Genomic DNA, 11,826 nt, shown 5'->3' on the forward strand with positions numbered 1-11,826 from the left:
AGTTGCTGCATAAAGAAGACCTGGCCTTAATGAAATATTCAGTCCTGCATCTTTTCATGTCCCAAATTAACTTTAATGAGCAAACATGGAAAGATCAAGAGGGCTGCGACTGGGACTTAGGGGAAACTTTGAAGCAGAAGCCAGGATGGGGTAGATGCCCTCTGGAAATCAGCTGGTGTTTGCTTTTGATGACAGCAGATCCTCAGATCTTGTTCATTTGAGCTGCAAACAAGGTGCTCTGATATGGAATACCTGATATTTCACCTTTTGCAATGTCTGCCCCTCATTCAACAAACGTGTATCAACTGCGAATAAGAAACTTCCTCTAATGCTTTTATTAAATAAATGCTTTGAGTAATACCAAAGTGAATTAGACACTGTCAGTGACCTCCAGGACTTTACGTTCTGGCAGAGGAAATAAGATATGCACAAATGGACATGTTAAGAAGGGGATTTTGAAGTACCATAAAGGTGGTACAAAGTCCATCAGATGGAAGGAGCAACTGCTTTCACCTTGGAGGGAACAGAGACAGCACTATGAAGGAAGCCACGTGGGAGCTGCCCATTTAAGAATAGTAGGATCTAGAAGAAAAAGGATGAGCAGTTGTTTTCAGGTAGCGCACACTGTGTGAGGCTCGGCAGGGAAGTCCAGTGACTATTCTGGTTTCTTCCACCTGCGTTTTCACGAGAGAATCTCTGCATCAATCTGAGCCTCAGTTTCCCCATAAGTAAAATGATATTAGTTCTATCTACTCCTCAGAATATTTGTAAAGAGTAAATGACTTGTACTGTAACCAGCAAGGTATGTAGGTCATTGTATGTGCTCATATAATGGTAGATAGTATCTCATGCCTGTTTCTACCTCTCCCCTTTATTCCAGTCCCAAAGCTGGTGAGAAGCACATCCCCAAGAATTTCTACTGGGATATGAAGTTCAGGGAGCTGTAGATCAGTGGAAATTTTAAATAAAGAAGTTTAGAATTGTCACAGGCAGCCCTCACCAGGGTCAGTTCCTTCTTGTCATATAAGATCCCACATGCCCCGGATGGAAGAAAGCTTGGCCTGAAACCTCAAGGTCACCCATCCCCATGGTTCCCTTCCCTGTTACAAACTCCTAGAAGACAGATTATCTTTTCCAAGGATGCTGTTCTTTCAAAGATGTTTTCTTTACCTCTTCCCCAGTCATCTGGCTGAAAACTTTTCCAGAAAGGAGCTTGAGAATTTATCAGATGCTCTGTTCTGAATGGAGTTAATCTTCTGGGTGAGTCTCAATAGTAGTAAGTGTTATCGTCTCCTTTTCCAGTTTTGGTATTCAGTTGAACAGACATTTGAAATAGACTGTGCATTGTAACTTATCCTTTTATCTCTGAGTTTCAGCAAAGGTCCCCAAGGCTAGTAATAAAAGCCCTGATGGGAAGTCCCATTGGCATTCCAAGGCCAGGAGCTGGAGTGTCATGCAGGACTTTCAGAGGGGTTGCCTCCAGCCTCTCCTGCCAGCCTTTGCCCATCACCCAGCTCTAGCTTAAATAAGAATTGGGCTTTACAAGATGTTGGAAAGTGGGGACTTTTTTGCAGAGAATTATCAGTGTGCTGGACATTCTCAGCATATCCCATCCCCCAATGAAAAGGGGGAGGGATGAGGGGTGCCCACCTCCTCATCTCAAGCCAAGTGAGAGAGGTTATGTGGAGAACAAGCAGAACGTGTGTTCTCTGAAGTCTGAGAGACCCAGGGGCTGTGTCTGGCTCTCACCTGGGGAGTCCAAAGGTGAGGGGTTCTCATGAGGCTGCCCCCACCTAGGGAAGAGTGAGGGGAGGCTGCAAAGTGGGAATGAGGTGCACACTCTTTGTGGCAGCAACGGCTACTGTTTTCAGGGTCTGCAAGCAAGACTGGGGTTTTCTCCAAGGGTTCTTCCCCTGGAGGACCTCATGGAGGGGTGGACTGCCCTGAGTGGTCGAGGGGAAGAGTTAAAAGCTGAGATCAGGAGGAGGGGCACTGCCGACATTGAGATAGAGAGAAAGGATCATCCAGAGGGTGGTGTCCTGGGGCCCCATGAAGACAAGGCTTCCAGGGGGAGGGAGAGATCAAGCTGGTCACATAGCGTTGTCAGGTCAAGGAAGAAGGGGATGGAAAGTGAACGTTGGATTTAGCCATATGCAAATCATTAGTATCATTGAAGTGAGCAACTTCAGTGGAGAGGTGGGAGTTTGAAATTGGCTCCAAAGAGAATGAAAGGACAGGAATCGAGGCATGAGTATAAACAACTCCTTTGAGAAGGTTTCCTGTAAAGGAGAGCAGAGAGTGGCATGTGGGGGGCTCAGTGCAGTGCCTGGCCCATGGAAAGTACGCCACAAACGCTGCCCCAAAAGAATCTTGGTGATCTGTGGCAGGTGGTACTCCTTAGTAATGCTGGGCAGCTGAATAAAGCTAATAAAAAGAATTGTAGGGATGGGGGCTGGTTTGGAAAGACTTCGTGTCTTTCTTTTGAATTTTAAAAGAAATGATGGAGGCGGAGAAGGAACATGATTGTGAGAAGGTATTTCAACCATGAGCCAAGGCTCACAGATGAGCAGGAGATTGAAGAAATTGGGGGCATTCTGCCTGCCAAGCAGAGGGCTTGGGACGACAAGTCTTAACTAGAGGGGCCTGAAGAGGCAGTCCCTGGAAGAGCCTGACAGAAGATCCTGAATGCAAGGTTTGTGGCATTTGTGTTGGGTCTGATGGATCACCAGGGAGCCAGGGATCTTGAGCAGTTCAGGGATAAAATGACAATGTAGCTTTAATTATATTTTTCAGACTATGCTTTGTGCTTCTGTGCCAAATGTTGAAGTTGGGTAGGTTACAACTTGGGCTCCAGACAATCTAATGAGAAGCACATGTTTTAATGCTAGCTCCAACCTTCAGTTTCTTCTCTGGGTTAGGACAGTCCTGGAAATAAAGATGAATGGTAAATAGAAACTAGCTTTGGGGACTTCACTGGGGAGATGAGGAAGACGGGCCCACCTGAGTGAGTACATTTGATGCTGGCTTTAAAAACAGACTGTTTCTGCAGAAGGCAGGCATTGCTGACTCCTCCGGCCATTAGCAGGCTCTGATTTTTCAGATAGGGCTGTGTATGCCTCATTGACACCTCTCCATTCCCATGAAATCAGGACAAGGAAACAGTGACCTGCCAGGGGTTTTAGGCACAGAGTAATTCATCTTGTCACATATGGTACAAAGATTCTTATCAGGCATGGTGTATTAATCAGGGTTCTCTAGAGAAACAGAACTGACAGGAGAGATCTGTAAGAGATTTATAAAGATGTCTCATACATCTGTGGGAATGGAAAAGTTCAAATTCCACAGAGCAGGCTGTGAAACTGGCAGCTCTGATGAAGGGTCTGGATGAACTCCACAGGAGAGGCTCACTGGCTGAAGAAGCAGTGAAAGAATTTCTCTTCTTCCTTAAAAGATTTGCACTGATTATATTATCTCATTAGTGGGAGACATGCCTTAATTGATTGCAGATAAAATCAGCCACAGATGCAATCAACTGACTGATTATTTAATGCACCAGCCTTCCAGTTTATCAACCAGCCATGAAATATCCTTGCAGCAGCAGTCAGGCCAGTGCTTGACTGACCAGACAACTGGGCATCCGCACTTGGCCAAGTGGACACCAGAACCTACCATCACACATGTTGGCACAGTCCTTTCACCCAGGGGGTCTAGTAGTGAGGGTGGGTCAAGAGGCAGTATGGCCAAGAAGAAAGGATGCAGGCTTACCTGGGCTTGACTCCCCATCTTTCACCTCCTGGATGTGTGACCTTTGCCAAGTCCCTGAACCTCATTTCTTCATCCGTCAAATAGGGATGATGCTTTCGGTGAGGAGTAGCCACCTATCTACAACAAGTGGTGCATAGTGTTTATTATTGCTTTACTGTTTTTGTTTTGTGCTGTAGGTGGGGGTCACATTTCATTCTTTTTTTCCATGTGAGTACCCTATTAGTGCAGCACCATTTGTTGAATTTTTTTTTTTTTTTTTTTTTGGTGTGGGGAAAGTGCATGGCTGGGAATTGAACCCGGGTCTCCTGCATGGCAGGCGAGAATTCTATCACTGAACTGCACCTCTATTGCTGTTACTTTTTAAAAAATAATTTCCAGTCTGACTATCCAGTAGACAACAGAGTAAATGGAGAATTTTGGGAAAGTAGAAGTATGATATTGTCTGGTCCAAATGTGATATTTCTGTCCAGGTAAGCCCTGCCTAGCCCCACCCTTTGGCAATCCCGTTTTGTGCGTGTGGTCTAGGTTATAAGAATGCTCTAATAGGATGTGGTGGTGATTTCTGAATTCTTTGGATTATCATTCAGTATCTCTTTTGATTCTGTCCTTCTGTGGGGCTTTGACCTAGCTATCTACAAAGCTGGAGAGGATGAACAGGCAAAGAAAAGTTTTGTACCCTGAAAACTTTTAGCTGTGTCATCAACTCAGAAGCGTAGCTTTCTATTAGATTGTCAATTGCTTTCTGCTTTTTTCTTTTTAGACAAACCTATTAGATGTGGAATGAAATACTTAAAGTTTGAATAGTCATCATGAGTGAAAACTGTGAAGTCTTTTCGTGGCTGGGCTGTGAAGAGGCTGTAAGGCCTACCTGGCCGTGATGGAAACACCAGCACTGTTTCCATGAGTGTAACGGCTTTCCTTGCCCACTCCGCCATGGAAAACCTGCAGTGCCAGCATTGCATGGGAAGCCCTAGAAATGCATGATAACCTGCAAGGTGAGAGGATCTGACACCTGTCTGGGGCAGAGTTTGAATAGTGCCTGAACTGGAACTCTGAAGGCTGGCCTTGGGGCCCCGAGGCCAGGGCTGTCTCTGGGTGTGATGTGGATGGGAGGCTGGGCGGGAGGGTCTATGCTAATCCCTTACCCCAAATTGCCCTTTCTCTTTCTCTGGCCCCCTCCAGCCGAGCTATGTAAATTCTGCCCTTGTTTGGAGGCTCAGACCTGGGGTATGGAGTCAGCCTGGCTTACTTTAAACCCTGGTGACTCTAATACTCACTAGCTCTTTGAACTTGGGCTAATTACCTAGCCTTTCTAAGATTTAGTTTCCTCATTCGTAAAACTGAGGATGATATCATTGTTATTAGCACAAATTAAGACTGGGGAGGATTAAATGAGAAAAGAACAAACTCAGTGTCTGTCGCAGTATAGCTCAATAAATGTTAGCAATGTTGTACAAAAAGCTTCTAGGAGGACTAATTAAATAGATAAAACAAGGATATGTGATAATATTGGATAATAACTTGATTTTAGAAAACATTTTAATAAACATTATCACTTTTCATTTTTATAGTACCCTAATAACTGAGAAGAATTATCACTCTTCTTTGAATTGATGATGATATTGAGTTTCAGAGCAGCTGCGTGACTTTTCAAGTTTAAGTAGTAAGAAAAACTAGGAATTTAACTCTGTAGTCAAATTCCAAAAGCTCATGTTCTTTCATTGCAATATGCTGCTAGCATGGATGTTTGGAGAGAAGGGGACAAGGAATATTAGATGAGAGAGGGAGGGCAGTCAGAAAGAAAAGTGAAAATGCCAAAATATGATCTGATTTACAATTTTTTTGCATGGAATTAAGTATTAAATATCCAGGGAAGAAGCAAAAATCACCCTTAAAAACTTCCATTAGAATCAATATTCTAAAGTCCAAGCAATGAAAATTATGTAGTAACCACCCAGATCCTCACTTAGAGGTAATTTACTCTTATTTCAGACATAGGGTTAATAATTTTCTCCTAATTGAATTATTCCCTGGGCCATAGAAGATTAGAAGCAGCATGTCAGTTGGAGAAGAAAAGGTAAATCTGCTCAAAATTTGCGTATAATAGTGACAAGAAATAGCTGGCAGCCTGATAAGAAAACAAAACAAAACAAAAAAACTCTGACAGGTAAAACAAAATCTAAGTTTAATAGTTTGGGGCTAAGTGTAGGATAGTCACAGCACTTCCCTTACATTCACCCTGTTTCTATATAAGAAAACAGAATAAGGGACTGAACCATAAAAAATTAAAAGTTAAATTATATTCACCATACCTTACTCAAGGTGGCAGAGATGTTTCAGTACCATATAGTAATATCTAAAATGGATTTTTAAAACCCGAAAGACACAAACTTATTGGCATTGTAGCTTCCTGGACAATTCAGAGACAGGTAAACTGAAGTATATTGTAACAAAAAATATTTCAAACACATGAACATTAAGTACAGAGGACTATCAGAAAGTCAGATGCCAAAGTCATGGCACATGATTTTCTAGTGTAATAGAGTAAGTCACTAAAAACTTCACTTGAATTTCACTGCACTCCAAGGATGGCAAATAGGCTTTTGTATTCCTGAAGTCTGGATTCTCCTTATCTCACAGCAGAGTGAGAGGTTCCCTTTTTTGTCCTTAAAATGTGGGCTCTTCCCGGTGGTACTCAAATGGTTGAAGGACAAGGGGTCAGGAGCTTTGAGCTTTATGAAGTTAAGTGAGCACCAGGCCAGTCTCGGAGGGAGATCCCAGGGATCGGGAATAGTGTGAGGCTGCAGACTTGGCTGCAATCACTCGTTCTGGCACTGTTGACACAGCTCCTCAGAGAGCTGATGGGATTGAATGGGACATCCCAGGGGTCCATGCAAGGGGCACCACCACAGTGTATGTGGTCACTTGCAGAGGTTTCTCCTTCACAAGACCTGATGGTTTGAACAAGGACTAGGCTGGGACAGCTTGTTACCTCCCTGGGCTGCAGCACCAGGCAGAGGATGGCGAGTCAGTCCCAGTGTAGACTGGGGAGAAGAGATCGTTGTCATGGCAGCAGTAAGCAACATCCCAGCTCTTCCCTTTCTAGGATGGCTGTTCGACAAATCTTCTTATGGAACTGCATTAGCTCCAGGATTCTTGGAGGAAGGGGGAGATGGTCGTATTGGATGAGGACGGGTCCATTTCTTGACAATCTGGTAGATTGGGGCTGGAGCCAGTTCTATTTTAACTTCAGAAGTGACGTTACTTGGTATCCAGAGGGTGTGAGACTGTTTATGGATATTTTTTCACATCTGTATGCTGAACTCCAGGCAAAAGGGCAGGTCTTCTCCTGCTGTGGGCTTTTCTGACTGCTCAAAGGAAGCAAGTTATTTTGATGTAGCTAAGTCAGCTTTCAGAATGACCCTAATAACTGCAGATTTTTGCTCCAAGCTATGTGCGATCACTTCTCCTGATGGGGAACTCAAGCAAATTTCTTCTCCCGGAGGTAGGTCTACAGCCCAGCCTGATTTTCAAAGTGATGTAACACAATGCTATTCAGGTACATTTTGGGCTGCCTAACTGGCTGGCCTAAGCATCCGAGAGCCAAATTCCACGGTTGCAGAAGACAACTTAGGGTGACTTAAAGTAACAGACACCCCCCACCCCCGCTTTCCTCACCTGTGAAACTGGGCTGCCTCTTAGGGGCTTGAATACTGTAATACTGTTAACTCATGATGGAAATAATCCTAATGAGAGCGGGCAGGTCCTCTTAATTATGATCATTAACGCGGATTATGGATTTAGTGGGATGTTTCTGACGGCTGCAGCATTGACTTAAGCAGCTTGGATTTTCTGTACTTGGCTTTCCCAAGGAGAGGAGAAATCAAAATCCTTTTCAGGTGAGCGAGGACTCGGTTCCAGATCAGCGATGTTCTCTCATTTCTCCTGAATATTTAGGGTTCCTGACAGGAGGGAAGTGGGGAAGCGGGTTATACTGAGGACTCTTCCTGTGGGATGAACCTCTGTCCCCAGGGGAGGCCCTTCCCTGGCCATGGGACATCCCTTTCTCACCCCCATGCACACACTGTTGCCCTGAGAGGAACAGGAGTGACAACTGTCTCAGCTCAAGCACCCTTACTCCACCTACAAAACGGGCTCCTATTTAGTACCAACTACAAGGACTTCAGTTTTCAGCAATGTGGCAGCAGGAGCCAAAGACTGCAGTCCTCCCCTACCTGCCACCCCAAACCACCTTAGCCCCAGCCCTCCAGGAAAACAATGCTGGACAAAATAAATATATATACCAGACGTAACAGGAAAAATGCTAATTTATAATTCCTTAAAAGAAGAAAAACAAAGTCCCCAGCTGCTAAAATATAAAACAGACATATATATAATATATATATAAGCCAAATATATATATTTGGCTAGATGACAGCTTCATTAGTTGGTTCTGTGGCAGGCGGGGTGGGACTGGACCCAGATTTAATCCCTAACAGCTGGAGTTGCAGGAGATACAATTTGGGGCACACACATTGGAGGAAATAAAACACGGATTTCTGTTTAAAGGCTGGATTTGGAAGTATAACCCCTTCAGGGTAAGGGAGAATAAACTCTTCCCACCACTTCAGGAAGCTACTCTCTGCTAAGAGTTCAGGGTAGAAGATTTTAAAAGGTGCTCCAAAGAACTGAAACCTCTCTAAATTCATACTACTCAGGTTTAGGGGGGTACAGGTATCCCAAGCCAAGAGATTGATGTAAAATCTGATACTACACTAGCAAAATTTGTGGGGTACCCAACAGAAGCAAATGAGATTCCCAAAGGGAAAAGCAACCGAGGCTGACTTGGGTTTATAATCAAATTAACAGCCCCTGCCCAAGGGAGCCATCTGTAGAAAGGAGGAGTCATGGACACACACATCTGATGGGAGAATAGAACCCCAAGAACACACAAGAGGCTCTTCAACCCCTCTGAGGTTCCGTTTCCTCGGCTATCAGAGGAGGGAGCACCAGTCCCAGCCGTGTTAGGAGGAGCAGCTGAGACCACGGATGTGAGAGTGGCTCAACTGCACTTAACACTATGCTAATGCTAGTTTTCAGTTTTATTACTTTAGCCCATAGAAATAATAACTACCATATATTGAGGGCTCTGCTAAACTCTCATAATCTCATTCAGTTCTTAGCATAACCTGTGGGAACTAAGGAGAACGAGGCTTAGATGGGTTAAGGCATTTTGCTTGAAGCCTCACAGCTGTAGGGAGGATGGAAACTCTGGTCAGGGATCAAAGTCTGAACCTTGAAGTTTTTTGAGTATTTACGGGGTGTTTGGGCTAATTTCTGGGCAGTAGCAAGACCGAAGGAGAGGCAAAAGAAACGAAGTGTGTTCCATACTGAGGAGGAAAATCTAGTGTAGAGGGGACAGTGAACGGGAAACGTATTTAAAAAGCAAGTAGGGATGATGTTAGAGGGTGGGGGTAAAAAGGGAGTTACAAAGATGAATGAGATTTGGTTCTGCCCCAGAGGAACTTGGTACAGGCAAATTATCAGAAGGGTGTGACCCCCACTTGGGGGTCTGGGGACAGGGAGTGGGGGGACTGGAAGGGGGAGTGGGGTGGGATGGCAGAGAGCCAAGACTACCTTTGACCTAACTGGGAATGTACCAGAGTAAAGGCTCCATTTTGAACCCTTCCTCTGCCATTACCAAGTGTGACCTTGGGCAAGTTAGCTTAAACTTTTTGAAACCTGTTTCTTAAACTTTAAAATGGAAATAATTTTTGCCTTCTTGATCACATGGCTTTTTCTTCCTATGAAACTCCTTTTTTTTTGAACCTACCTTCCTCCCGGTTCTGCGCATGGGAGGGGGTAGCCAGACTGCAGGGCTGAAGCAGGCTGAGCCCAGCAATGCTGTCATGTCCCCTTGCTAGTGATGGGTTTCGATGGAGGAATGTCACCGAGTTCTCGTGAGGAGACATGCGGGGAAGCCTGCTGAAAGGTTTCCCGGTGAGATTCTCCCCCCGTCATAAGTATAAGCAATATAAAGATATATGTATATATAAGGAGAAAAAAGAGCTCTTTCCACCTGTGGACACTGGTGTGAGGCTGAGGTCCCCGCGGGCAGCAGGCATCTTGAAACCGTGGTAGGAGCTGCTCTGACCAAGGCCAATAAGAATGGCAGAGAGAAGAAAAAAATAGAAATAATCTGGTTCCTGGATGACTTCATTCAGCCACTGAATTAACCTGCTCTGGGGCTACGTGACCTTTGGGGCTCCTGCAAAGTGAGAGAATAAATTTCTTATGGTTTAAACCATTGGACTCTGGATTTTCTATTATTCATAGCCCAAAATATCCTAAATGATTTATTACCTTGTGGAGTTACGTGGGATAAGTGAGGTAAGTCAAATGGTGGTTAGTGCTGTGAAATGTTAACTGGTATCAATAAGGAACACTTTGGTGTGGAGTTATATATGGCTTTCTGCTTTTCTAAAATGTGTTCTATTTCTCCAAATATATGTATGAGAACATTTTAGGCCAGGATTCAAGTTTCTCTTCTTTGGTGCCCATTCAGCTGCCAAACAACACACATAGTAGATGTTTAATATCTGATTTGTGATTAAGCGATATGTAATTTCCCCCCGATGGACAATGTAACTTGGATACCCTTGCGATATGAGTGGAGATCATGTTCTCAACAAGCATATTTTGCCACTAGGAAGTAAATTCAAAGAGAATTTCAGTAATTTATGAAAGGAAAAAATGGCAACGTTTCTAAAGCTATGTGGAAGCTGCCACAATCACAGGCTATCAGCTTGGAAGGGATCTGGAAATCTAGTCAAACCCTGTCAATTTATGGGTGAGACCCAGAGATTTCCTTACAGTCACACAGCTAGGGGCCAAGCCAGGACTGGAAACTGGTCCCCTGATTCCTGACCCTTACCTTTCCATTGCTTTCTCCAGCGTCACCTAGCAGCCATCACACCCTGAACGGGGAGAAGCCCTCCTCTCTTCCCAGAGGCTGTTTGGGCTGCTGGGAATCCATGCGAATACATGCACCCACTTCTCCCAAGGCCACTCTGCAGAGTCGCTGCCAGGGACCAGGTGGCCTGGCATGAGATCTGAGACTCGGCATCCTTTGCTGACTACAAACACCAGCCCCTCATCCCCGAGGGTCACTGAGGGTGAGGAGCTGGGAAGAGCTCCCTCCCTCCAGCACGCTGATCAGCTCCCAGGTGGAGGTCTGGTGACAAGGGTAGTGAGAGACACCCATCTGGGTCAATGCCTGGACAACGCAGCCCAGCGTACGGCACGTTACCTGCAGGCCAGGTAGGGCTATCCATCCCAGGGCGAGCAGGCGTCTCTGCAGGGATTTGGGACTTCTTGAAAGACCTCTGCTCCGGTTACCTCTACCCCAGCTCTCCACATGGCCTACCCCTTCCCTACGCACGTTCTCAGCTTTGTCCTTCTCCCCCACGCCCCTCTCCCAAGTTGTAGGCCTCTTCAATTTAAATTTCAGTGCAAGTATCTCCTGCTTTTGGAGGATTTCCCTGGTCCCTCACTCTGCAGAATTAATCGTACCTTCCTCTATGTTCCCACCATACTTTGTTTATATACTGTTTAAGTTTCATGACTGCTAAATCACATACTATACAATGAATTAGCTTAAAACGCAAGAATTTATTGGCTCATGGTTTTGAGACTTGGAGAAATCCAAAATCAAGGTGTTATCCAGGCGATGCTGTCTCCCAGAAGACGGTGGCATTCTGGGGCTGGCTGCTGAGGATCTAGGTCCTTGGTTGTTCTGTCACATGACAACGAACATGGTTCTGTTGACTCCCACTTGGGAGAAGTGGGTGCATGTATTCGCATGGATTCCCAGCAGCCCAAACAGCCTCTGGGAAGAGAGGAGGGCTTCTCCCCGTTCAGGGTGTGATGGCTGCTAGGTGACGCTGGAAGTGGGTTAAGTATTTTGAGTTGGAAGGAAGTGGCGTCTGGCTGCTCCCTCTCTTTCTCTCTGTGGGTCTGAATTTCATTATAAAGGACTCCAGTAATAGGATTAAGACCCTC

General features: G+C 45.0%; 1 long non-coding RNA gene across 3 annotated transcripts in view; it reads left to right on the forward strand.

Moving 5' to 3' along the window:
- The window catches only part of LOC143680725 (uncharacterized), a 47,632-nt gene extending 36,044 nt beyond the window's left edge, over positions 1-11,588 (forward strand). The window contains exons 4-8 of one of the 3 annotated variants that reach the window (XR_013174151.1): positions 1,182-1,260; positions 2,496-2,692; positions 4,526-4,760; positions 6,872-7,020; positions 10,720-11,588. This is a non-coding gene — a long non-coding RNA (uncharacterized LOC143680725). Of the gene's footprint in view, positions 1-880; positions 1,261-2,495; positions 2,693-4,525; positions 4,761-6,871; positions 7,215-10,719 lie in introns of those variants that run through there. The other 2 variants (XR_013174150.1, XR_013174149.1) reach the window with 2 other exon arrangements.
- The last annotated feature ends 238 nt before the right edge of the window (positions 11,589-11,826 follow it).

This window comes from Tamandua tetradactyla, chromosome 4 (genome assembly GCF_023851605.1).
Source record: "Tamandua tetradactyla isolate mTamTet1 chromosome 4, mTamTet1.pri, whole genome shotgun sequence".
Lineage (NCBI taxonomy): Eukaryota > Metazoa > Chordata > Mammalia > Pilosa > Myrmecophagidae > Tamandua > Tamandua tetradactyla.